Source organism: Coenobita brevimanus, chromosome 1 (assembly GCF_032717465.1).
Source record: "Coenobita brevimanus isolate Jiangsu-jjx chromosome 1, ASM3271746v2, whole genome shotgun sequence".
Lineage (NCBI taxonomy): Eukaryota > Metazoa > Arthropoda > Malacostraca > Decapoda > Coenobitidae > Coenobita > Coenobita brevimanus.
This window is the reverse complement of record NC_136954.1, coordinates 717,719-741,841: the sequence shown is the minus strand read 5'-3', so window position 1 is coordinate 741,841 and position 24,123 is coordinate 717,719. Positions and strand designations below refer to the sequence as shown.

Here is a 24,123-nt window from a genome sequence, read left to right as displayed (position 1 = left end):
AACAGCAGTACAGTGAATTTCCAAATACTGCCCTCTCTCATTGTGTCTCTCCATCATCCACTGCCCTACATTGTACCTATTTTATAACCTCATTTATATACAGACTGAACAACCATGGGGACATGACACATCCCTGTTTCAATCCAACATTCAAATAGAAAAATTTACTCAGTTCACTATTCACACACAGTGCAGCCTTAGCACCCTCATACATACCGGTACTCTTCACGGCATTCAGCAACTTCCCATTTACTCCATATATTCTTAATACTTTCCACATTCCTTGTCTATCCACCCTGTCATATGCTTTCTCCAAATCCATGAAGGATGCATACAACTTCTTTCACTTCTCTAGAAACTTTTCCACTAAAGACCTAAGAATGAATATCTGATCTGCACAACCTCTTCCCGTCCTAAAACCTCCTTGTTCTTCTCCAGCTAATTCCTCTGTTATTTCCTTAATTCTGCCAATAAGTATCCTACCATATACTTTTCATATAACACTAAGACAAATGCCTCTATGAATACCACAAACTTCTTTTTCCCCTTTTCCTTTGTACAGGGGAATAAGTATACCTAACTTCCAATCCTCCGGGACTACCTTCTTCCCAGGCCAATCTGCACATCTTCCATATCCATTCTGCTACTGTCTCTCCCCTATGCTTCAGCATTTCACCACACACTCCATCAATTCCAGGGGCCTTCCTCATTTTGATTTACTTTTCCTATTTCTAGGCTTTGATAGTTTCTTCAGTACTTTAAGTTCTCCTGTAAACACCACAGCCTGGGTGTGTCGTAACATCACTGAGTAAAACTGAAATTAGTTAGAAAACAGTATAGTACCGTAAATAAGATACTCAGACTGATGGGGTTATTGAGGTGTTTCTGACTCATACTGCCTGGGTACTTCTTAATTCTTTCAGTCTGCTGATATACTGTTTCAGTTTTTTCATGCTATCTCCAGTTGTATTCAGCTTTTGAGAAAGTTCTAATTGGAGAGGATAGATAGCAGTCATTTGCCTCGTCGCTGCAGGAGGCTTCACAAGTGCCGATTGTAATCAGCTAAAGGTATCAGTAAGTCATTAAAACATGTCAGTGGACTGATGGAGTTAACAAAGCTATATGAAATAGTCTGGTATTTGACAGGATATTATAAAAAGCATGTACCCGGATTGGAGGGGTTTGTTGTATATGTCAGCACTGCATTATAAAGTCTTTTTTGGTCAAATTTGCTGTTATGCTCCACAGTGATGTATTATTTGGTAAATTCTTCTGTTATAGGCAGATGGAATTGAGAGGTTTACAGCACCAGCCAAGACAGTTGAGGTGTCATCCAAAACTGTTGAGGAGGCAGTGACTGAAACTCCTCCAATTACCCCAAAAGAAAGAAGAAGGTGCAGGAGGAAGTTAGAAGGAAGGGTAGAAGGGATAACGGGCATGAGCCAGAAGGCCTCAAGACTCCTGAGGCCCTGAAGAGCACAGGGCCCCTACAACTGCTGGCTCCCAGGTCTGCCAAGAAGTGACTTATTATGGAAACTAGAGAAGGGGAGGCACAGAAGGGAGAAGGGGAAAGTGAAGTAAGGTGTGGTTATGCGTGGTGCTTTAACGGGTCGCAGCTGGTGGTGTGTATGATAAGCCTATAAGAATTTATTGTACCGCTGCAAGCACTGGGGGGGGGGGGCAAATGGCTAGAACACCCTATTCCTAATGACAGCTTTGCCATGCACAAGACTAGTTACTTACCCTTAGTAGTGTACTGGACACTGGTCTCTCATCAGACCCTCGACTCACTCCTGTCCTCCGAAACGAGGGTTGGGATGGAGTTGAAGGATATTTATATAACTGGGCACCTCTGCCGCCCATTTATGTTGGTCCCATCGCATGACGGCATCCCCCACCAGTAGATATGGTTTATGAGCATACGGTACCAAATTGTTTGTAAGTCCCACCTGCAGGTGGGAAAAAGAGGCAGGATGATGATGAATTAAATACTATACAATTATCAAACTTAAATAATATGAAATGTACTTCCCCAGTACTGCGATTACGTTATTAATAAATACATAAATGCCTTTTCCCATTTCTGGAATAAAGCAGTTTGAACTTGGCAGGTACTAATTGCAGTTGGACCAGTTCATTTAAGACAGTTTAAGGTCATTACTGGATTATACTTCAAGTTGAAAATGTATGAAAAATACAAAATGTATTTTTTTTAGGAAAACTTCAGAAATACTGAGAGTAGATCAGCTCAAGTAAATCTTTCTCAGTCATATCATTTGGCTATGAAGATTTAAATACCGTATGTGACACTGTTGTGTAGTAGGTACAGCCAGTGCTGTACAGCAAGCTCGTTTTATGATGAGGATGCATTTGGAAAAATCCACCGCATAATGATTTATCGTATAAAGTTCATTATAACTTGGGTTCAATGGAGAAACGTTTTCGGGCAAGGGTCACTTTTCCATCAAAGTCTAAAAACAAGGTTCCAACTCACCTAAACTGGCAGTTTCATTTCACTGACCTTCACTTTCTGCGTATGACCAACAATAAGTCTAAAAAGTTTCCAACTTACCTAAGCCTGGAGTTATTTCACTTCACTGCATTTCGCTTGCTGCTTGAACTCCAATGCCACACTGTTGTTCCATCACCTACCCTAACACACCCAATAGAATCAGGTTCAGAGGCCATCTTGGAACAATCAAATGATTGTAAGCTTGTGTGTTGATATTTTTGTCAATGAAAACAGCGATCGTACATTGACATGTGAAGCTTCACATGGGATCATAGTGATCATATAAATGAAAATGCTATTGTGTACTGAAAAAAGATTCAAATTTTTTTCGACACAATGTACGTTAAGCAATTCGTCGCATACCGATTGACTGTATCATGAGGGTCAGCTGTACTGTATTTAGCGTAATATACTTAATAGCCTACTTTCTACAGATGTGATCATTTGGATTAGAAGACTGATATTACCCTATATTTCACACTTACTGAAAATTTTATCTTATTTTTTCAGGGCACAAAAGAAACAGGAGTCTTCATCAAAGCAACTGAAGAACAATATTTCTGTGAGTTATTGCATTGTGGTACAGCTTTAGTATTCGCTCACATAAATAATTTACAGGTACTTATTACGGTATCATAATAACTGTAGTTGGAATGTGAGTCAGTTTGAGGGTTGAAGGAGGCGAAGAAGACTTTGTGAAGATGATACGGTAGTGCAATATAGGTTGGCAGAGCATCAGGTGCTTTCATTTTATAGGCACCTGGATTGTGATAGTGAGGAGGAGGATTATTCAGTTTCACCATCATCATTACGAGGTCTGTTCAGAAAGTATCCAACCTTAGGCTCTAAAAAAATAAATAGTTAATCTACTGAGCTAGGACACTAATCCCCCTCAAAGTAGGCCCCTTCTGACTTGACACACGTAGCCCAGCGTCCTTTCCACCCCCTGAAACATTTTTTTAACGTTGGTTTTCCGTACAGTATTTTCTACAGGTGCTTCGTCACATTTGTCATGAACTCTTCTCTCGTCTCAAATTGGAATCTCTTCAGCGGAGTTCTGAGCTTGGAGAATAACCAAAAGTCGCACAGAGCCATGACTGGTGAGTAGGGAGGATGCTGGACATGTGAGATGTTGTGCTTGGCCAACAATTCCTGAATCAGTTGAGAAGAATGGGCAGGGGCATTGTCACGGAGCAACTTCCAACTTGTTGCTTTCCAAAGGCCTGATTTCTTCCGCCGAACTGCATCATGAAGACGACGTATAACGTCGATGTAGTTATGTCTGTTGAAAGTCTGACCTTCTGGTGCGTATTCGTGATGCTTGGCACCACGGTAACAGAAAAAACTGTCAACATGCCAGTACATTTCACCTTACTGCGAACCTGTCGATTTTTATTTATTTATTTATTTGTATTTATTTATTTTATTTATTTATTTTTTTGGCTGAGGCGACCCTGCATGCTTTTACTGGGATGACTGTTCTTTGGTTTCTGGATTGTACCCATACACCTAAGTCCCATCTCCGGTGATAACAGTCTTCAGAAAGTCTGGATTGCGATTTGCACACTCCCTCATGTCTTGAGCGACGTTCTTCCAGGGGAAGAGATCATGACGAATGCGACGAAGCACCTGCAGGAGGTACCGAAAACCGATGTTGAAAAATGTTTAACGCTGGGCTACGTGTGTCAAGTCAGAAGAGGCCTACTTTGAGGGGGATTAGTGTCCTAGCTAAACAAGTTAGCTATTTATTTTGGGGGAGCCTAAGGTCGGATGCTTTCTGAACAGACCTCGCATGTTTATGGAAGAATAGGTTACCTGTACACTGGTGAAAAAGAAGGGATAGAAAGAGGAGTGACTGAGATACTGAGAGAGGTATGTGAGGGAGACAATAACCTGAAGGTCATTCTGTCACGGTCTGGCCCTGTGGAAGTTATAACCAGGAGGAAGGAGAGTGCTAGAAGATTGGTTACGAATTTTCTTAGAAGCATGAAGTGAACGATCAGGAATATGTGGATGGTGAATTGAGTTTTTATGTCTGAATGTTAGATTGAAACTGGGATGTGTCATGTCTCCGTGGTTGTTCAATCTGTACTGTATACAGATGAGGTTATAAAAGAGACAAGGTAGCGTAGTGGAAGTTGGAGCTACCCTACTGAGAGAAGGCAGTGTCTGGAAACGTCCTGTTCCGTTGTTTGCAGATGATACTGTATTGTTAAGTGAAGACGAAGGGGGACTGCAAGGCCTAGTAAATGAGTTTGGGAGAGTGTGTAAGAAACGGAATCCAAAGGTGAATGTAGGGAAGAGTAAAGTGATGGTCTTCAAGAGATATGAGGTCAATGACTGCACAGTGAGGCTGGATGATGAGGAAGTAGAAAATGTCTGTGCACTTAAGTACTTGGGTAATGTGATGAGTAAGGACTGAAGTTTGAAGGATGAAGTACTTGAAAGGGTACAATATTCGAAAAAGAAAGCTGGTTCCTTGAAAGCAGTTACAAGAAATTTGGAAATGAGAATGGAAGTAAAAAAGTCCTGCATGATAATATTGTGATACCAACTGTAACGTATGGAAGTGACGCTTGGACCCTGTTGGAAAAACAGAAGTCAAGGAGAGTGAGAGCAATGAAAATGAGTTATTTGAGGGGAGCATGTGAAGTTACATGGAGAGACGCACTGACAAATGAAGAAGTGAAGGAGTTTTGTAATGTGTGTGTGGATGTGATAGAAAGTGATACTGAGGTGGTTTGATCATGTGGAGGGGATGGAGAGCGAGAGACTGACGAGGAAAGTGTATGTGAGTGAGGTTGAGGAAGGTGGAGAAAGGGGGAGGCCGAAGATGAGATGGAGGGATGGAGTGGTGAGGTATATTAAAGAGGGGTGCATGAGCTGGGGGAAGGTCAGCCACATGGAGGGGGACAGGGCGACATGGAGGCAATTTGTTTGTGACCACCCCTTATGGGATTAAGGCGTCTGGCAGTAGGTGGACAGATAGATTTCATTTTTTTCCTGTCATGCATTAGTGTACCATTGATTTCACCCACTTTTCAACAGAAACTGACATCCATTGATGTTCGAATGCTTTTAGGTCGGTGTGGGCGATTGGATGAGTTGTGGGCAAAATTACTACGTGCGAACCAGTGTGGAGAGAAGATACGTAAATTCCGTGGGCATGCCAGTGATACAACTGATCACCTTGCTGTTCCACCACCATCACCAGCCAAAGGTCCTGAGAGTCCTCACCTCAAAAAGTTCTCATCACTGGATGTTAATGTCCCTATCAGGTACTACAGATGGGAAAATATTTTATCTTTATTCAGTAGTTTTAGGTAATGAAACAAGTACCTTCCTTAACATAAGTAATGGTACAGCTTCTAGTGTTATATAATTTAATATTACTGCAGTATTTGATTGTAGTAAGTGATAGCTATTAATTACTACAGCTTACCACTTACGAATTTTTGTTTTTGTGTTGCCTTAATACAGTGGCACATATGTAACTGTGCAGCTCTATTGCCCAGGTATACAAACATTCCTCTACTCCCTTCCCATTCCCTAAAAGAAAGATGGTGGACTGCAGAAGGGTAACATTAGCCTGTGGTCCATTGGGTTCATGTTCAGATGAGCCTGGGGTCACAACAGCAACCACTTGCTACAGCAGTTAACCTTATACTTTCAGTCCCCAGAAAACTCCAGTAAAGACTCCAACCAAAACACCTGTGAGGGCCCCGGCATACCAACGTCTGCAGCACCTAGCACAGAAGCCCTCCTAGGAGCTGGTACTGCCTTTCAAATACAGAGTTGTTAATGTCTTCATGGCTGTTGACACGATTGTTTCTCTCCTTCATAACAGCGAGGAAGTTGTAACATACTCAAAACTCAAGCCAGCTGTCCAGGAGATGCTCAGAAGATCCACAGAACTTAATGTTGGTGCGTTTGTACATTGAAGTATCTCTTAAATTATATTCAAGCTACTTGTCGTTCATTTTAATCAGCTTTGTGGCATTGCCTTGCATTACAGTGAAGTGGTTAAAAATTTCCTTTAAGCCCCTTCATTATGTCTTTTTTTTTTATTTTTTTATTGTTATTCTCACTATTACCAGGTGATTTAACCATCCTTTACGCTGGAGACATTTCCTTTTGTCAAACAGTGAAGTTTCAGAGCTTCAGAATGTACGAAGAATAGGGATTTCAGTGGACTCTTGAGGAAAAAAAATCTAGAAGGGGTGGATTAGTAAGCATGTTATGGTCTGTTGGGGGAGGGGGAGTCGCCTTATTTCACAACATATTCCTTCCGTCAGTCATCATTTTGTTGTTGTAACAGAGATGAAGCACTTAAAGCTTCATGGAGTTTTATGGATGATTTATTTATTTTTAAAATCGCTTTCTACTGCCATTTTTTTCCTCTGTCCAGCAAGTTATCATCCTGTCCTGATATTCTTTTTCAATCTCGTTAGTCAGGCGGTACAGTACCTTAGAATTTTCACTTGATTTTGATATACCAAGACAATTATATTTACAGTAACCTGGAAAAACCTCTGGTACTGAGAGGGTTTGTGCTGGCGTCAGACCTCTCTAGTTTAAATACTATATTCCAAGCTGTATATAATTGTCTGATACGTCTCCCATGATTATGTGATTTTAGATGGGGGAATCTGGGGGACTCTTAACCCGGCCAAAAACCCCGGTTATATGGTTATCACCCAGCTTAGTAAATGATTCCTTGGGTACAGCGCCAGGATTCCGGGGGCTTGAATGATGAGTGAATGGAAGCGTGGCCCTATTGGAGAGGGCAAGCTTCGGCTGTCTGGACGTTGCTACTCCTCACGCTGCGCTAGGGTGGGATAGGAGGTCCGGATGATAATATAATTGTCAGAAAAAAAAAAAAAAAAAAAAAGGAGATATACGTCCCTGGACTGATGAGGTTAAATACAGTCTGTAAAGTAACTTTCTTCTGGGACAGGACTTTTTACGAGCACCACCTGGGGCAGATCAAAACGGTTTTTCCTTTGGCTTACTTCTTTAAACAGGAACCCACCAGGAGCAATGTTTCCTCAGATACTGTACAGAATGAGGTTAGCTTGAAAAGTATTATAATCAGTTTGTTTTCAACTGATGGAACTAGGGCACTTTCATAACTTGAATAGTGAGTGGTGGTTGCATGAAACTGGATGTGATGAAGTTATGAGCTAGAAATGAGCCTTCTTGGATACTAGTCAAATCAGCCCTCCAGCCGTACTACACTTGGTCATCAGTTGAGCTCAAAGGGATCTTTGTCAGTTTGAAATAGGAATGTTATGTTGCACCTGAAATAATTTTGAATAGTCAATGTAACATTATGTTCCTATAATTAGCATAAATTTTAGTTGAATTTAAGTTGCTGAGGGTAAAGTTTTAATTATTGTTTGTGTTTTTGTCAGTTAAATCAGTCATTTATTAGACACCTTACTCCCGTGAGGGGTGGCTAGCCTGTCTGTTATTTAGTTGTTTTATGGGGAGGGGCACTAACTCTCCACCAACCTATATATATCTGCAAATGATAAATAAAAATGTTACTAGAGTACTGGTTGATAATATACTAACATTGCTAATTTCATATATTTTATAGGCATCAAGAGTTCCTACCAGCTGACAGTGAAGACTCATGCCACACAGAACCTTACCTCTAGATTTGATGACCTAACTGAACCATCCAGCCCAATGGTAAGTGTTGATTTATTGTCAGTTTGAACATCCACATCCACATCCTAAGTAGCTTCCAACATTACTGTCTTAATTTAATTGCAGATGAACTGTGATATGCTCGGGGAATGATGGCAGGAAAAAATGGACTGGGATCAAGAGATCTGCGGATATACCATAACATAAAGTTGAAGTTCATAAAGTCAGACTACAGTAATAGGGGAAAGTTTTGACTGAATTTACCCTAAGATGGAAAGTTAGTCTTTCTAAAAGGTTCTTGACTCATAAACCCTAATAGTGGATGACCTTGAGCACATTTCATGCATTAAAAAAGGTTAAGCATATGCAGTTATATAAAGTTGGGTCAAGCTCACAATCAAACGAAATGGATTAAAATGTTTCTGAATTTTTAACCCCCAAACGCTGGGCTATTTTTGACGCAGTTTTCACCTCACCAACGGCAAGTTCTTGGAAACCACTGAAAATTGCTTGTTTTCAAACCTTAATATCTCGGAAAGTATAGCACTTCGGGAAAGGAATTAACAACCATTTTACTCATCAACTCTTCCTCATGCGAATGAAAGTATGCCCAGGTCTGTAGGTCCTTGCGTTGATGAGTTATGACGTGAGGAAGAAAACTAACTTTCAGCGCGAGAAAGGAGGTGTTCATGTGTCAGCCCACAGTGCTGACTATGGCTTTGCTGTCAGCATGGTAACGTACTCCATAACTAGATAAACTAGACATTGTTGCATCCAAGGCATGCCTTATGGCACTATCACTAAGCCCTTTTCTAGTATCCTTGGAAAAATGCTTGGCAAAGGGGGAATGATGCAACTGTCTGCAGGTGGTGCAGACAGAATCAGACAAAGAGGAACCTGAAAAAATATTTGTACATCTGGCAAAGGTGCGGGACAGACTGACTCTCACCTATGTGCTATAGAGGGACTCCCTCCCTACCCTCTGGTGGCGAAATGAAATGGCAGCTTGTTCAAACGGTGGCGACAAGACACATGCACGTATATACGTCATTAGACGCCCCCTCCAAAGCCCGATTCTGAAGTGTATACATGTCACTTGGTGGCCCTGCCAATGCCCGATTTTGACGTGTATACATGTCACCTGGCAGATGGTAATTAAGTAACATAGTACACCAGTCCTGCCTAGCTGAGAACACTTGGCAGTAGCTATACTGTATATAAATTAACTTGTGAGAGAAGATAACCTTTGACTTGTTCAAGGAGGGATGGGGAAGGTGATGAGTGGTGAAGGGTAGAGTATAAAATATTTGAGGTATGCATAAGATACTGCGTTACTTGCTGATAGTGAACAGGATCTTTGCAGGCTAGCCTATTTCAGGTTTGTTAGTGTCTGTGAGTGGCGTGATTTGAAAGTATGAGCTTAAATAGATAAGAGTAAAGTTTTGTGTGTTCTAGAAGTTGACACGTTCCCCATTTTTGTACTTTCTCTTTTCCATGTTTCCAGATCCTTCTTTATATCATTCTTAGATGGGATTAAACGAACATGATGATGATGTTTCCCATTTTTTTGGGGGGGGCTTAAATTTTAGATACTTGCATATAGGAAGTTGCTTATTCACTACCAGTATGTTTCATTGTATGTATTTTATCCTAACACTTCCAGGTGCAGTATGGCAAGATGGATTCCGTTGTATTGGGTGAGCGTCACAAGATCTTTCACAATCTCCTGATCAACATTATCAAGGATCATCATGAAGAGTTCTTAAAAGTGAGGAAAAATTAACTTTTCCTTTTTAGGCTGTCATGCCTACTGTATATAACCAGTGCCTGTTAAAAATTGCTGTCATGTATTGAATATTAGGTTTACTGCCACATAAGGGAGTTTGGTTGCTCTGACATTACTGATTTGTCTTCAGAGGTTTTAATACTTTAACTGCCCTCTTACTGCTTCAGTTTAGAAATTATCTCTGTGAGTTTTTAACCTCTGCCAGGCTGATTCTTTGTAAGATACAATAGTTTACCTCTCGTGAGTCACTGTCCTATAACCAGTGTAAATTTTACCTCATATGAGGCTTGCAGTTTGGCCCGTGCAGACAGTCATGGTGGGTAATATGAGGCTTGCAGCTCGGTAAGGGTTAAGCTGTGCCGGTTGTGTTGTACTGTATTTCATGAATGTGTGTGTGTGTGTGTGTGTGTGTGTGTGTGTGTGTGTGTGTGTGTGTGTGTGTGTTCCGCACCCACAGAATCGGCTAAATATAGTGTTTGTCCCTAACTGTCGCTTCCTTACTCTATCTATCTATCTATCTATTTATTGCCAGACGCCATAATCCCGTAAGGCGTCGCCATTTGACTTTGAGTTACTTGTTTTATGGGGAGGGGCACTAACCCTCCACCAACCCACTTGTTGGCACGTAGGGAGCACGTAAGGTTTGGTTATATGGTTACCACCCAGCATTGTAAATGTTTTCTTGGCTTACAGGAAACCATTTGGCTTGTCACTCAATGTAAAGCCACCTGTAAAGGAAAGAAAAGCAGTAAGAAGTGACAGGAAAGATGGGAGAAATAAGAAAAGAGGAGGGTAGTCACAGAAAAAGAATGATAAAGGTAAAGGAAGAAGTAGGCAGCACTACATCAAGTGAGTGGATAGACAGATAGAGTGAGGAAGAGACAGTTTGGGACAAACACTATACTTAGCCGATTCTCTCGATAAATTATAAACATGTTGGAACCCCCAAGTGCCATATCTCTCGGGGGTTATGGACAAGGTCATTATGGATGGCCAAAGTTTTTTACCGAAAAACATGACATTTTGTATATTGACTGTTCACCCCGGCCATGATTTGGGAGGAGAGGAACCACCAAGGGTCGTTCCTCATGGGGGAAGGGACGGCCCCTTGGGTCCTAGCAAAACCATTATACTGTAGACAACCATAGTTTTTTAAACCAAGGAATACATTTTTTTTTTCACCGGTAGACGTTTACCTCGACCACGTTTTAGGCAGGGTTGGACCCTAGCTGACAAACCCCTCTGGGGGGGGGGGTTGAGGCAGCCCTCCCAGAGGAAAAAATGTCAGTTTTTCTCTCTCTCCTTCTTTTTTTATTAAGAGCAAGTAATTTTGTACAATTGCAGATATTTATTGGGGTCATGTTTTAGGCGCGTGAGATCTCCACAGACCACTCTCCACGGGGAGGTAACATTCCCAGGGAGTCCTGACTAAAGCTTTTATGCAGAGTCGTGATTTTTAAAATGGGAACACGAAATTTGGCAGTCAGACGCTCACCCCAGCCACAATAGAGGCAGGATGGGACCCCCGATAGTCACCCCCACCGGGGGGGGAGGGGGTGACTACCCCCAGTAGAGAGAACACCAGGGTTTTACCTAGGCACTTGAAACTTTATATATTAGTAGACCTCCACCTGCACCATAGTTTATAAAGGGTGAGATTCCAGGGGTTGTACCCTCTACCACAGTCATAAATACTTATTCCTCCTTACAGTAGCCTACTCCAGGTGTGGATGCGGCTCTGAAATGCGTGCTTTGTCTTGTCAATATCGACTTAATGTGCTTCAGTAACATAATAGAGTTTTATCGAACAATGTGATAAATAACCTGCTAAGTCTGCCTGATCAAGAAGCTAAAGACTCCATTTCAGGAGGAATAAGACACTTTGTAGCCTCTTTTCCCTAGCGATTTATTTTGTAAATTACTCCTTATTATTCATCTGCATGCATTTGATAATATTTTAGCATTTACATACATCACATCAATAACGTGCAAGTGGTTAATGATGTGTAGGCTAATGTGCAAAATAAATCGCAAAGGATGAGGTGTTAAGAAATCTCCAAAGCCACATATAATACGACCATAGGAATCAAAAAGGATGTACACGTTCGTCCCTTTGTTCTCAGAGCCATATTCCAAGTCCTTCGGGATGGTGTCCGTGTGAGTATGAACACGGAAGTCGGAAGGAGCGATGACGAGCTTCGTGTTCCTGGTCTTCTGTACCGTAGTCACTTCGCAGCGGGCTCGAGAGGTAGACACGCCGACGTATGGGTATAAAGGATTGGAGAGCGGTTCCCTGACTTTAGAGTATATACTTGCCGCTTCTTGGAATTGCTTGCAGTCACCAACAACATGAGAGCGATATTAGGAACTTCCCAGAACATTATACCAAATTTTGGCGGTTTCACCAAATTCTAGACCATATATTAAAGCTTTTGAGGTGGGTATCCTTCGTGTTTAGTTGGCTTCTTTCTGGTAATGAAAAAAAGAAAAAAATCTGTCTCAGTCTTACACAACGACGTGATCACCAAAGTTCATTCCAAACATAAATAAGCCAACTCAAGGTTCTTATGGAAGAAGCAAAAGGAATGCATTCATACCAAATGGTAATAATTATGATCCTGAAATTTATTTTAATCCCAAATTGAAGTCTAAATAATTTGTGTGTGTGTGTGTGTGGGTGGGTGTGGGTGGGTGGGTGTGTACAGAGATGTTCCATTTATATTTATATCTAAATAAGGTTGCTTCGGCAATGACAGGAGATTTTCCTTAGCTTTTCCGTATCGTGTTGTTTATATATTTCATTAATTAGCCCCCCCCTCCCACTACTAGGAGCCTTTCCTGATCTGACTAGCATAGCCTGGTGGTAGCAAGAGTAAAGTACAAAAATACGTCATCTTGTTGGAAAGGCTTCAGGAGTTAATTTCTATGAAGGCCGTGTTATGATGAAGGCTATTTAGTTGTCAGTACTGTTAAGACAGGAAATTCGAACGGCTTATTCTTATTCCGGTGTTGCTGTTTGCTGATGATACAGTACTGTTGAGTGAAGATAAATGGGAGTTGCAAGGCTTGGTGAATGAATTTGGGACAGTGTGTAGGAGGAGGAAGATGAAAGTTAATGTAAACAAAAGTAAAGTTATGGTGTTTGAGAGGAATGAAGTCACAGAGTGTGCAGTGAGGTTGGATGGTGAGGATATGGAGAATGTGAGTGCATTCAAGTACTTGGGTAGTGTGATGAGTAAGGATGGAACTTTGGGGGATGAAGTGCGTGAAAAGGTACAGCAGGGAAGGAAGGTTGTTGGTACACTGAAAGCAGTGATGAGAAATAGGGAGGTGAGTGTGGAAGTTAAGAAGTCACTGCATGATAGTATTGTGATCCCTACCCTGACGTATGGAAGCGAGGCATGGACCTTGCAAGAGGGGAACAAGTCAAGAGTGAGAGCAGTGGAAATGAGTTACTTGAGAGGACCATGTGGAGTGACATGGAGGGACAGGTTGACGAATGAAGAAGTGAAGGAACGCTGTGGGGTGGATGTGGATGTGATTGAGAAGATTAGGAGAAATACACTGACGTGGTTTGGACATGTGAAGAGAATGGAGAATGAAAGACTGACTAAGAGGGTGTATGTGGGTGAGGTGGAGGGAGGGAGAGGGAGGGGTAGACCGAGGATGAGGTGGAGGGATGGAGTTGAGAGGTATATGAGGGAGGGGGGGGTGAGTTGGGGGGAGGGTAGTCAAATGGTGGGTGACAGAGCGACTTGGAGGCGTTTTGTCTGCGGCCACCCTTTGCGGGATTAGAGCGTCGGGCTATAGATAGATAGATAGATAGATTATTCTTACAGCACTATCATAGTCATTCTTGTGATATTCTTGTAGGTGAATAAAAATCGCTTGGTGGTAGTAGGAAGAAAACAGTAAGATACAAACGGATTCTAGTGAGTTACACTGATGGTGCATAATCCGCTCAGATCCAGGAATTTCCCACACGTGCATATATTTGGATGGTGGGAGCCGTCCATAATAATGTGAACCCGGACCGCTGCAGGCTCAAAATGTCCTTCCCCTGTTGTTCACCATCCACATATCGGGAGACAGGGAGGGAGCTGAGACGTGTGTGTGTACCCGAACGCTACCCCTGTGTGAACGTACCCTTCTCCAGCATTGGTGGTAGTCGCCGAAGTTACAATATAAAACACAAATGGGTCTCGATATCATGCCTGATCATTATCCAACCATCCTCTGGAACCATAAGAATTTCACAGTGAACAAAAAATACTTCCTTAGTATGAGAACTAAAATTGATTTTGTGCCACAGATAATTAAACTACAACAGGTACAGAAATTAATTTTTTTACGAAAAGAAAAAGAAAACATTAGCAGTAATTTCATTCCCAGTGAGAAAAATCTGTATTCCATTAACTTCGTCACGCAACAAGCCACCAGATCAACGAAAGGAAGGAGATTGAAGAAGCATGAAGGGTGAGAGTGACGCAAACATGACAAAGGAAATGGAAATTGATAATGGTGGGATGGAAATGTGGTTAGTGGCGTGTAAAAGAATGCGAGCAGCCGAGTAAAAGGAAAACAAACTCAATTATGGTGGCGCCTCCATCAGCCCTTCAGGGATCCAAAGATTCAAGTATTTTTACCTGTGCTAAGGAGAATATGTTTCTGGTTCGTTTTGTACATCTAACCATTTCTCTGTTTGTGAGCAACATCACGGAAAAAAAATGTTGAGTACAATTCCACCAAACCTGATGTAATGTCTGACGACTATCAAAGGAACAAGTGATAAAATTTTGAATGAAAATGTCCAAAGGTGAGGTCGATAGGGTGACTGATGCTGCCTTTGTGGAGGTATGCACTCTCCTGTGTTTTATGTGCATGAGTCTGACACAGGCTTCAATAAGTTCAGCAGTCGTCCTGGGAGCTACTTGCCTTAGCATTATCACCACTTCGACACTAATTCTCATCCATATTCAGTATATGCTAAGACTGTCTTACTCAGGATTGGTGTGATGGTATTGCTGGGAGTGTTTTTATAACATGGCAGCGAAAGTTGTGGAACATTACTTAATTCTTTACAAAGAACTTCAAATAAGCATACTGCTCCCTGCCCCAAAGGGGAAGCAACTGGCATCCTTTCAGACAGCAGATTGCTTCTCTAACGTCTAGAACACCACCTCCCTCTATGTTACATGAGAGGGTAAATGTGATGTCACACTTCATGTCGTGCTCATTCAGTCTGCTTTATATTGCATTTTTTTTTTTTTTTTTAGTGATTTTAATGAATGTGAACTTCATTTCTACAGATAATTACTATTTTTGTTGTATGACTATTTCTTCCCCATCGACCTTTATGGCACGGAAAAGTGGGGAAAGTTATATTTATGAGGGATATTCACAGTTAAAATACGAGGTACCTGTAGTAATACTGTACAGTCATTTAGGAATAAATGTAGGAGTAGTCGAAAAATTGAAATCTATAGATAACTTTTGCAAATCTTTGCTAAGATTTTGGAGATTTGCAAATCAAAATAGTTCGAGAAACGCACGTCAGCATTCCTCTTTACTAACTCTGGTATTCTTCGGTTCTTATCCAAGTTTTTTTTCGGTTTAGCCTAACCGTGTAATAGTTGTAATTTGCATGGGCACACTACGGTTCTAACCTAGACATTAGTTGGTCCAAACCTAGGCATACGAGTACTTCGGCTTTAACCAAGTCATTCTGCATTCCTAATGAACGAATTCTTCGGTCATATCCTGGAAATTCTTTGCTCCTAAATCTCGTCATTCTTCCGCCCTAACTTTGGTATTCATCGATCCTAAGCCAGGTAGCCCTCTTTGCAAATCCAGGCATTCTTCGATCCTTACCTGGGCATAATTTAACAGACTTATGAAATGCAGCCTTCAGCGGTTTGGTCAGTAGGCCGTGCGTCTCCAGTCCTCCTGAACTGGGATTCAGTCTCACATGGGGTCGGATATTTGAGAGGGTTCAGTAACATATCCATTTATTTGTTCTCACATGTTCGCACCTTAGTCTATCAAGATTTCCTTCATGATTTGCTTTATACACACACTGGCTTACAAACACAGTCATTCTAGTAACACAGATTTTTTACAAATACTTCTCTCCCAACAGTTCAAAACCATCACACACACACACACACACACACACACACACACACACACACACACACACACACACACACACACACACACAGTCTTCACTCTGATGGAGTAAAAATAAAATGAAAAAATTGTAATATTAATGTAAAGTGGCAACTATTTACCCCCATCACCTTCGTTACTTACCCCTTCAGTCCTATGTTTTCCACCATATTTCTTTCCACACCCTGACGACTCTGTTGATTATAAGACAGCGTTCTGGTAATGAAAGATTTATTACATGCTGTGTCTAACGCCTCAAGCACGAAGAAGGAATTTTATTATACATAAGTCATTTGTTCACGTCATTTGAGAACTTTGACTATCCCTCATGCCACGTTGAGTACACCGCTTCCGTCCGATCAGCGAAGTTAAGCAACGTTGGGTCTGGTTAGTACTTGGATGGGTGACCGCCTGGGAACACCAGATGCTGTTGGCATCCCTACGTGTCAAGTGGGGTTGGTGGAGGATTAGTGCCCCTCCCTGTAAAACAATTAACTCTAAGCCCTTGACCACCCCGTTTGGGATACATGGCGTCTGGCTATGGATGGACTATACCTCATACCAATTAATCTGGCCAGGCATGTATGGCAACATTGTTCCTGCCGAGATTCTTGTTGCTTAAACCGATACTTTCTTTATTATCAGATGTGATGCTGAGTTTGTCGACAATACAATCGTCAAAAGCAGTAAAAAAATCCGTTATATACTTAACAACAATGAAATTTGCGTAGGAAGATAGAAATATGAGTCAACAAAGTCAGCATTCGAACAATTCTTTTAAATCTCCGACACTCGATAATATAACAGAAAATTGAGGTAACCTGCTTAATCTAAGCGTTGGTGTAACACACATTTAAATTTTAAGATCAGTCCGCACCCTTTAACGGTGCCACAACTCTGAATAATTAAAAGTTCTAATGAAAAGACGAGTTGTGCGGGGAGGAAGGTTTGAAAAAAAATCGAAAATCAAAGTAGGCTAAAGGAAAACTATTTCATTTTATCTCCTCTATTATCACAGTACGGACTGATCTTAAAATTTAAATGTTACACCAACGCTTAGATTAAGCAGGTTTCCTCAATTTTCTGTTATATTATCGAGTGTCGGAGATTTAAAGGAATTGTTCGAATGCTGACCTTGACTTTGACTGCTAAAATACTTTGTTGACTCATATTTCTATCTTCCTACGCAGAATTCATTGTTGTTAAGTATATAACGGATTTCTTATTGCTTTTGACGATTGTACTGTTGACAAACTTAGCATCATATCTGATAATAAAGAAAGTATCTATTTAAGCAACAACGAAATCGAACAAACACCTCCAGCCAATCAGAATCTCGGCAGGAACAGTGTTGCCATACATGCCTGGCCAGATTAATTGGTATGAGGTATAATTAGCTCGCCCTGCTAAAGATCAGGGTTTCAGTGTGGTAACTACTACTTGGTAAGTGGGGGTGATTTAAGGCTAATTTATCCTGGTTAGCGAGTCCTTTGTCTGAGACCCTGTGAGTTATGCAGGGTTCACTAACCTTCCCCCCTCTTCCTGATCCTCCTTTATTAGCTCTTTATCACTTGTTATATTTCCTCCCTCACGTTCGTTACGGTATATGCCACTCACAGCTTCCTTTTTGTCGTATCCCTTAGCACTTAGTAAGAAACTGTACTTTATCTTTAGGCAATTGAAATTCTGTAACTATCATTTAGTACAAGCCCCAATTTCCGGAGAAACGATGTCGCTGAAGACCAAATAGGAATGGGTGGAATATGGCATGTAAGATAAAAAGGTCAATAAAGGGTGAAATATCTGCAGTTGACAAAGCGGAGATTATTTTACGGGAACAAACTGACTCTTGTTCACTTACAAGCCATAATTCTTGCTCATCCTCAAGTCAGCTCTTGGCTGGATGGAACTCGTAGCCGGGTAATCACGCCAAAGACCTGTTGGTGATTAAGCTGGTTATGCAAAACTTTCTTATGACTACACAAGAAACACATCCCGGTGTCACTGTTACTCATTCAGTACAGAAAAGCTTCGAGCCACTAATAAAAGGTCTTCCTTGTAAAATCATACCCAAGATTTCCTTTCAGCCAGCAATAAAGTGGAAGGTGAACAGTCTGCGGCTCGCGAATATACTTCCTCTTACATCGCACTTTCTGCAACACTTTCCCTCATCTCCCTTCTCGTGTTTGGCTTTGCTTCCTTCCGTTTATCTGTGGCCTAATACCGAAATGTGTCTATAGTCTTTTCCACTGCTCTCGCTTCTTATCCATTTTCTCCTCTTCCTCCTTTCTCTATTTCATTCTAATACCTCCCGTCCCATTCTTCACAAAGCCCCATATCTCAATAAATGGGCTTAATGCTGCATTGCAAAATTAATTATCCGGGGTAGGGGGTTGGGAGGGTTGGCCTGCATTGTGCTAGGATGCAGTTAAGGGAGGGAGGGAAAGAAAGGAGAGAGGGGGAGGGAAATGGAGAAATTGGAGAATTGGTAGTAGAGGCTAATGGACGTAATGGGAATAGATAAAGAATAAAAGACAAAGAATGGCTGAAGAGTGTGCGCAAAGCCTACATATTGCTGAGGTACTGATCACCACATCCTGTATCCCGGACCATGACCTTAAAAACTGTGATTAAGGTATTCGTTATTACGCATTACTGAAAAGCAATACTGGGACGAAATGAACTTTCCTGTTCAGAAACACGAAACGCAGACAGTTATGCATGCCTAAATTTGACGCTGCGTGTCACATAGGATGACTGCTGGGTATTGGAGAACGGAGTCTGAATCACGGTCAAAGTCGGACACATAATAAACACAGCTTCCACTACATGCAGCTGGACCAGTTGGCATGTGCACTTGGAATTTGTGGTTTACTGGTGACAACACATAATCATCCAGTGGGCCTCATATGAAGAGCTGATGTAATCTGGCAAATAATAATGGGCGAGATCCCTATGAAGATAACTAGTAAATCTGCAGCTGATGCAGACACCTGCATTGCTGGTCCTTGCATGGAAAGCGATTTACCCCGTAGAGAGAAGGGAGAGGAGGGGTGTGGAATGGGGGAAAGTGAAGATTACTAATCGGCAGAAGGATATGGAAGGTAGAGGAAACTATTCCATCAATACAATGTTGTCTTACTTTATTCTTACAGATATCAGATGATTTTGCTTAGTGTGGCAGAGTCCTCTAGTAGAAATGGGGTTAATGAACTCAATGTCTTCCAGTTCATTATAATACATCAGCGTGTTGAAGGGGTTGATCAACAGACAAAATGCAGATGTACGTTGTTTGAAGACCCACATTTACAACAAATTTCTATCATTGACGCTGAAGCCCGTAATCTCTTCTCTTTATACCATACACTCTGTCGTCTGGAATATCCGCCATCACATCTTCAGTACAGCAGTTTGATCCAGTCATTCTTGATTAAAACGGCTCTATATTAACGCCTATCTACTACACTTGGGTTGTTGCCAAGGTAAATGGTCAAGTTTAGCTTAGGCCCATGTCCATCCGAACTCTGATACGCACCCGCTGAGTTTGCAGTCAAGTTTCCATGTTAGTCACAAGTAAAACAGAGATAAAGTGAAACAGATTATTTTTTTTTCCAGTGTTGACTTAGTTTCTAGATATTTCGTAATCTGAAACTATTGACAGCCTGGGCAAAGTATTAGAATTTTGGAAGGATCTCATTATCCTAGTTTGTTTCTCCTAGAACTGAAACAGGAACTGCGATTGCAAGATGATGGTTACATATGCCTGGGGAAATGTTTGTTGGGTGTCTACCGTGTCTGTCGTGCAGTCCTGTGTCTCGTGTCTCATTTTCGTGTTCGACTTTGCCCAACTTTCTGAATATGTCGTCCCATTGTATGTTCTAAGTGAAACCGGTAACATTTGAATATAATTTTCTTAAGTACTTTCATAAAGGCTGTTGTAACTTCCTCAAAGTTATGAATTATTACAAGACAGCCTATGTTTCTCTCAGAATGGCTCTGAACTACATAGTTCCATTAAGCACTCTAATTTTTTTTCTCTGGTTTGGAGACAGTGGTGCAGTATGTCGAAGGTATGTAGTCTCTTTCTCCGCAACCATGAATTTTCCACCTGTTATTTTTTCTCGCTAAATGTACGTCGATTTTTCACCTTATTACAGGTCCTCCATAAGAAACAATGTCATCGAAAGGGAGGATGGCAAATACTTTTTATTTTACTCAAATGAATAACTTCGATAATAATGACATGCTGTGGTACTAAGTAGGAGTCGTTTTATTCAACATTTGAAACGTAATTGAAATAATAATGTCATAAATGTGTGGCATAATCATTTGTCACTTTAAAATTTCCTCACTGTTCCACCGGCACAGTCTCCCCAACCTACATTTTGTCCAAAACAGTTTGTTTCCGCCGCATTTTTCATGCCTCAGATATCATCATATTGTTGTCAATGGAATGTCTTCATAAAAAAAAAAATCGGTTGGACTTTGAAATGAACACTGCAGTGCTACAACAGGATAACAAGTACAGTAATTACAAATTTTGTCGGGAATAATCAAAAAACAACATTACCCGTTATTGCTCTTTCGCCCTATTTGTCACTTACAAAATATATTAGTATGAAATGCACGCAGCAGGAGAGAAATAAATACTGAAAAACACAATGGAAAAGACAGATGTTAGATGCTTTAAGCAGTAAATACTGCTTCTACACATTTATAATCTGTGACTTATTTCATAAGCAATAAATGAAAATTTTTACTTTTAAGTGTTTGTATTCTACTCCTTGTTGCGAAGAAATTATTTTCCATGGGTATATCATAATTAAAGAGCTTGTCAATGAATTTACAACAGCATTACTCATGTACTTTTTGAACGGCAGTCACATAACTTGACGAGCATTGAAACTTTTTGTTCCTCTCCGTATGAACTACTCCTTTAAAAACAATCCAGGAGGCGAGGAAACAAAAGTCAAGTTTGCACAACGAACTATGAAAATAAGACAATGACAAGTAGACTTAGGAAAAATAAATGGAGCTTAGTCTGGAAAGGACCCAGTCAAAGGCAGCACTATAAGAAATACATAAACATCATCCTTGTTTTACACACACACACACACACACACACGTGTAAGCGAGCGGATGTTTGTTGCTTATTCGTCATTATTCAGACGCTGCCAGAATATCATGACTTAGTGGCCGGCATCCTCTTGCAAAATCTGCTGAGAAGTTTTGTTTCATGTGTACACAGCATACTGTAGTCATGACACTGGGTAACACGCAAAGGAATCTCTCTTACCTTCCTGAAAGATTTTACGATAGACAGAGATCGACTAGACTCCGGGGATGTAACACAACCCACTCCCCAGAAAGCATCCACTGGCAACACGTAGTCTTTAAGAATAAGATGAAATCCTGATGGTATATCTACGGGCCTGCATCTCACATTGTTATGACAGCAAGATCAAGAACAAGCCATAGTTTAAGTCAGTCTGCCGTCAAATCCAATAGCCTGTACACTGATTGTCTGCCATCTGTCGCAAAGCCTGACTGTCATAAAACCTGTCTGTCATCGCGCCCGTCTGTCACCGAGACTCTCCGTCATCGAGCCTCTCTGTCACCAAACCTGTCTGTCACCAAACCTGCCTGTTACCAAGCCTGTCTGTCGCCAAGCCTGCCCGTCACCAAACATTCATGGCTCTTCATTCCAACTACATTTCTTCTGATTGTCAACCCCCCAGTGACCCGGTGACCTGCAAATCGCCCTCTTCGCCTCCCACCAGCTATCAGTACCAACTCACAGCACACCCTACGCCATGTGCTGTATAAATTGGTGGTGAATTAGAGCCACTCAGTAAAAACTTTCTTCTGTTATCTCCGGACCAATAATTAATCTTTGTACATTTTTTTTTCTCTTCTCTGATACAATTATAATACTGGATTTAAAACAACTTCCCCTGATTATTTTTCATACTCTAGATTTTATTTTACTATACTCTTCCATGTGAACACTTCATTTGTAAATATTTTATATATGAAGACCCTCCTTTGTTAACTGCTATTGTACATAATAATTTATTTCAGTTTTTTTTTTATAATCTCTTCACCTGTATTACTTACTTAATATTTACATTGTCCTTATTTTTTTATCCAATTAATTTTTTCATGACATTTCCTTAAACTAAGAAGATTAATTTACCTGAAGATGATACATATACTTCAGGATAGTAAATAAAACCGACCCAGAGTGATAGCTCACACGACGGTCTTACTCGTTTGAGAAACAGAAAGACTTATCAAGAAATAGTTCATCAGCTGACTCCCATTCATATTTTACTATCAGTACATTACACATTTCTCAGTTCCCTTCTCTTTCTTCTCCTACTTTTTAATATACGGCATCACACACTTCAACCCCTCCTGCCCCCCAAACGATCACCTTGGAATATGCATCACGTCCTAAATCTATAGAAATGAATCCTGATATTACCGTGTATGATTCCATTAGCGATCTCCAGTCTGCAGTTACAAACAAAGGACTTGCCCCAAACAGTGCTAAAATCGCCCATGTTAGGAGCAGATTAATGATGGTTACTCCTGAGTGGGATCCCTCATAAGATGTAGATTCTTGGAGACATTTACTTCCTGTGATGAATATTGTAACGAATTCGTAGATATTTTTTGTGACCACACGAAAGCAGGCTGTTTGATGAGCGCTTACAGATTACTGCAATGTATGAGACAGGATAAGTTCATCCCTTCCGAACAAAATACGCTGCCTGAGGCGGCTGCTGTATCAGCAGCTACAGGAACGGAAATTTTAGAGGCACTGCGAAACAGTCCATGGGCGGAAACTTATGATATGGGAATAACCTCTGTGACACTAAATGATGTAGCAACGTTATTTAGTTATCTCTGATTCCTAAATCGTCTTAGACCAGTGGTTTACCACTATTATAAAATCGTGATCCTGAGTTATAAAATTCTGGCCGATCCTAATGGCTTTGTCCATGCGCCCCCCTCCCTGTAATTTGGGTCCTGTGGATGTTTAAAGTGTATAACATTTCTCTTTCGTAACATCCCCTACCCCCGTAAGGCCTAGACCAAAGCAAAAAGAAAAAATAGTAACTCATTGAGTGAGTGTGTGACAGTTAGGGAAAAGCAGTATATGTCTCTATTAACAAGCCCCTGTGGATGCGGGCAAAAGCGTTACAGTACATAGGAAGGGCAGGACGACAACAGAAAAACTAATCTCAGTGAATGTGATTATGTCTCTATTAACAATAATTATCATGCATAAGATAGAAACTGTGACTAGTAACCGATATATTGCACAATCTTGGAACCAGAACTAGTGCTATTGGATAGGAATAACTGGCATTGTATGATATTCAACTTCTGGAGTCATTTTCATTTTTCACATTAGTGTCAATACTTTGTTTCGTAGGTGCTTATGTACTTCCAGGCCAGTCGGCTCAGAATAAAAACATGATGGCGTGGCAATGAGTGTTAGTAAAGGAAAAACGAATACCAACACCAAGAAGAGAGAGAGACAGAGAGAGACAGAGACAGAGACAGACAGACAGAGACAGACAGACAGACAGAGAGACAGAGACAAAGTGAGAGAGAGAGAGAGAGAGAGAGAGAGAGAGAGAGAGAGAGAGAGAGAGAGAGGGAGGGAGGGAGGGAGACAGACAGACAGATGGATAAAAAAGAAATTTCCCAAAACATGTTGTAATGCAATAATTTTCCCTTATATAAAAAGACAACTATCGGCCCATTATACCAGTTATTTACAAACTCTTCACTAAAGTCTTAACGAACACAGTTACAACAAATCTGGAAGGAAACCAACCTCGTGAACAGCAGGATTTTGAAGCGGGTATTCGACTACTGATCATCAACACACAATGAATCAGCTAACCGAGAAAACTACAGAATATAATAAACAAATGTGCTTAGGTTTTGTTGATTACGAAAAGGATTGCGAGTCAGTGGGGTACAT

General features: G+C 41.0%; 1 pseudogene; it reads left to right on the top strand.

Annotated features, from left to right (window-relative positions):
• Nucleotides 1-16,439: 16,439 nt before the first annotated feature.
• Nucleotides 16,440-16,557, top strand: LOC145417008 (5S ribosomal RNA; annotated as a pseudogene).
• Nucleotides 16,558-24,123: the final 7,566 nt, after the last annotated feature.